Genomic DNA, 4,856 nt, shown 5'->3' with positions numbered 1-4,856 from the left:
GTCTCGTCAGCGTTGCAGAACGGCCTGGGGGAAGCTGGCTGGGGAGGGGGAGGATAATTAGGGGAGGAGAAGCCGAGAAGCCGCAGAGCGCACGCTGGGCGAAGCCCTTTGATGTGCTGTGCGGCAAATGCAATTAGGAGGGAGGGAGGCTGATGCGCGTTCGTGTTTGATCACGTGGTTCACGTGAACTTCGTGAAAACGCCAGCAAAAAGCTGGTGGTTTCATGAGGATTTTGGCTACTTGAATTCTCGCTCCGCTCGATGCGCTTGCTTGCATCGATAGGTCGCGAGACCTAAAAATGGGAACAAGATTTGGCTCTTTGCAAGAGGAGTGTTTAGAAGATAAAATGGTACTAAGCAACTGGTGGTACTAGCTCAATTGCACCTCGTTCAGTGTAAGTATTTCTACAGAATGTATTATACACCTAACCGGCTACACAAGATAGATGGAAGTGCAGATCGATGTGTGTAACATGGGCAGCAGGTAGGTACCTTCCTCCGTGTTGACCAGTGTAAGACTCTAGATTATTATTTGAGGTGGCCAATTACCAATTTCATGGAATAATCACAGCCCTTGTCAGGGTGCACCCTTAAAGTCACTGAATTAACCTGAACTCAAACCCCTGGTAGCTAAGGCACAGAGCAGATAGGCTCAAAGTAGGGCAATGTGTAAGGTATTTATTCAGTACCAAAATAGTAATAAAGTCAAAATGCAAAACATTAAACATCCCAAACGAATTACAAAAATATTTTCTACAACCAGCATAGACCTGATAAGAGTCCAAAGTCGCTTTGTTGGGAATGTCTGAATGGGACGGGATTGGGGAAGGCAGACATTGGTGTCTGTGGGACTTATGGTGACCAAAATGGATACAGCTTGATATTGGAGGGCACTGTCCATCCCAGAGGTGAACAATGGATCAGGTGAATGAAATTATTTGTTGCTGAGGAGAAGAGGATCTATAAAGGGAGGGGTTGCCCCAGAAAACATGCTAAAATATGAGGAGTGTGGCGGGATGCATTTCAGTCAATAAGTCCCAGAGTGTATGGACTTGGGATTAATAGGATGATGAGCACCAGACATATTTGTTGGGTGAGATTTTGGAATTGTATCTAAAGGAGTCATAAGAGATGCGTGTGTTGCTTTATGTTACATGTTACTGTTGGTGTATGGTGAAAAACAATACAAGTTTTTTTTTTTAAAGGTCCAAGCAACAAGGTTTAATGAAGTTCAGGCTTCTTAGTGTGAAATACGAGCATGAGCGCAGGGCTCCTTGACCTCAAGGTTTCATGAAGTTGAGAATTCTTTAAGGTAGAGCCTCCATGACATCAACGCCTCAAGAAGTACATTTGCTTCATGGTGTCAATTTTTCACTATATACCTCAAGAAAGGGTGGGAAGTTCTCTGAGACCTATGTAAGGTATCGGGGGGAGTAAGGTAGTAGCAAAGCTCCTCGATGGCCCCATTGTTTCGTTGGGCCAAATTTTGGTTTGAAAACCCGACACACAACACAGTGATACTCAAAGTACAGCCCAGAGAGGCGCTTGCGGCCCTCTTGACCTTTACATGCGGTCCCCCTGGTGTACAGCAGCACAAGCTGCCGTTTAGTTAGTGAGCACTAACATAAAAAAAGTTAAATAAACGGGCAAGCATTTATAACCTGCAAATAAATGTTTGCCCATTTATTGAAATTTTTTTAGATCTCCTTACACAATCCCTGACCCATCCAGGCCCCCTACCGCCACCCTGCTGGCATCAGTGCGGCCCTTAGTCACACCACAGACTGTACTTAGTGGCCATTCTCATACCCATGGATAATTCACCCTTTATTCACACACAAAAAAGCCAAATGGTACAAAATACTTTGACAATACATATGAAATTCCCAGAATGTAGTACTCTGGTCGTTTTCCCATCAGATTCCTGGTGCTCCATTGCCAAAGACTGAATAAAAAACAGAGTGAACTACATGTCACATCTACATGTCTTATTGCGAGCAAAACGTTAAAAATGTTGTGCAACACAAAAATTGTCTTTCCTAGGTGATTTCTGTGGAAACAAGCATTGCATAGCCAATAGATCTCGCCTTTGGGACTTAATAAGTGTTTAGCCATGCAACGGTTGATAGTGTTGCACAAAGGATATTGTGCTGCATAACTAAATACTTATAAGGTCCCAAAAGCGAGACCTATTGGCTATGCCAATGCTTGTTTCAGATAAAAGGGGATGATATAAAGTGCTATGTGCAGACATGAGGGGCATATTACCAACGATTAGCGATATTTATCGCTAACTAGGCTTAGCAACAAATTTTTTATCGCTAAGCATCGCCGGAAAATATCGCTGAGATAACGTGCTATTAGCAACGTTTATCTCCAAAGCGATAAATTTTCCGGCGATAGCGTGAATATCGCTGAGAATACAGCGATATTCACGCATTAGCGACAAAATGCTCTTAGCCATGTTATCCACCTCCCATTGGATAACATGGCTAAGAACTGGTCTGAGCAGGCGTTAGTTTTTGGAGATATTCGCGCTTAGCGCGAATATTTCCAACACTACGCCTGCTTTGTTAATAGGCGATAGCGACGTTATCGACTGCTTTCAGTCGCTAACGGGTTGGGTACGCCCACTTTGCATGTCATTAGCGATAAACATCGCTGACATGCAAAGCGGGCCCCAAACCGCTCGCTATCGCCTAAAAGCTGTCGCAACATCAGTTAGCGACAGCTTGCTAATAGGGCGATAGAATTATCGCCGCTTAGCGGCCGAAAACGGCCGCTAAATCGGCGATAATTGTCTATCGCCCCCCTTGGTAATATGCCCCAGAGTTCTGTGTAGAAACAAAATACAGCACGTCTTACTCCCAAACTAGTGAGCAGGGATGACTTTTTCCACACAAGATGGAATGGCACAGGGTCAAGACATTGAGAGAAAACCGGGGCTGCATTATAGGGAACACAATCGTTGTGGGACCCCTAATATATTTAGCAATTTTGGACTGGATGACACTCACAAATCACAGGCCGACTATATAAATGGCCGGTAAAGCTTATAAAATCTTTTTTATTTTTTTATTTCGGTAGCTGCACTTTTGATATTATTAACCTAAGGCTATAGGAATTATGCAATTTTGTGGCTGTGGCGTTTTCCACATAATTATGGATTTGCCACACTTGGCACATAACTATCAACTGATGCATAAACTACAGATTTAAACAAACAAATCTTGCTCAAACGGATCAAAAGTTACTAAAAACACAGCAACAAGTGTTGGTACTTATCTGTTGCTGATTGGTGTGTTTGGATGTCAAACTGGTTCTAATGAGGTACAATATTTGTCCAGATAGTGTTAACATTTATACAAATGACAAAATAACGAGGTAATGGTATTCCATTAAATTGATTTCAATAAAGTCACATACAATCAGGAAAACCTCTGTGAGCAGGGATGTTAACTAGTGGCATAGCTAATAATGGTGAAGCAAGTGAAGTGGCTCCAGGGGCCCAGAAATACGAGGGGGCAACTGATTGCTGCATTTTACTACCCAACCAGCAGTCAGAAGGTCCGTTGTCCTTGCTTGCACTAGGGCCCAGGGTATCCTAGCTATGCCACAAATGTTGAGTATTATTTACCAGCCATTGTCTTATATTCAACAGCCAAAGCATTGTGGGAATGGTAGTTCTGGCTTATCTTAACATGCTGCCCCATGTCACACGGAGCCATCTATTAACATTAGATGAAGTCTAGAGACCACTCTTCAGGGAGAGGTGTTACGTCACCAGCAGAGACTCTTCGTGAGACATCTAGGAACAAAAAAGATCACTGTATGGTAATTTGGGTCCAGAAAATAACAAAATTAGCCGATGAGGGAGAGGTTTCCAAGGTTTAGAAGTAGCCATAATTTTGATGCTAAAGGTCGACAAAGAAAGGCTTTTGGCTGGAACTAATTCCTGCCAGCTGCAGGGCACAGTTGGTGGCTGACCAGGCGGACAGACCCGGTCAGGGAACAGCAGCTTTCTGTCCCCGCCTCGGCTTCCAATAGTGAACATTTGTGAACTGACATCCAGCTGAGCTGGGGGGGGGGGGGGTAGGAGGGAGCGCTGGAATCTATTTCCAGACGTTTCTGAGAATGATGGAGGAGTAAAAATATCAGACCAAGCGACTGAGGGCATTTGATTTAGTATTGTGCTGGGTAACAGTGTTTTAGTGTGCTCATATCGCGCTAAGAAGTCTTGAGACTTTTTATCAGTGACCACCAAATAATTAACTGAGACGAGGATGAAAGCGGAGAATGAAAGCTCGTGACTGGCCCTCTTACCGCAGGGTATTAAGACACGGGGGGGGGGGGGGGACAGCGACCAGTGGGATGGGGGGGCCAAGAGTAAACAAGCATTGGAAATGCAATAGGTCTCGCATTAGAAAAGTTGGAGTTATTGGTCTTGTAAATTACATATTTTATTTATTTGTTGGTTTTTAAAATTGCTAAATTGATGGCTTTGTCATTTACAATGCCAATAGTTATAACTTTCGCGAATGTGACACCTATAGCATTTGGAATGCAACATGTTTTGTATTTACGTGACTTAGATGGCAGCTCTGGTCGTTAGGCCACATCTCTAGAGAGCAGGAGAGTGCAGCAGGGGAGAGAAGCACAGCAATGCAATAGGTCTCGCATTAGGAAAGTTTGAGCTATTGGTATTGTAAAGGACACATTTTTTATTTATGTGCTTGTTTTGAAAATAGCGAAATTAATAGCTTTGTTATTTACAATGCCAATAGTTTTATCTTTCGCAAATGTGACACCTATTGTAACACAATATGTGTTGTGAGGGTGAGGGGTTGAGGGTGAGGG

Source organism: Lissotriton helveticus, chromosome 1_1 (genome assembly GCF_964261635.1).
Source record: "Lissotriton helveticus chromosome 1_1, aLisHel1.1, whole genome shotgun sequence".
NCBI classification, from domain to species: domain Eukaryota; kingdom Metazoa; phylum Chordata; class Amphibia; order Caudata; family Salamandridae; genus Lissotriton; species Lissotriton helveticus.
The sequence above is the reverse complement of the archived record's forward strand: the minus strand, read 5'-3'. Positions refer to the sequence as shown.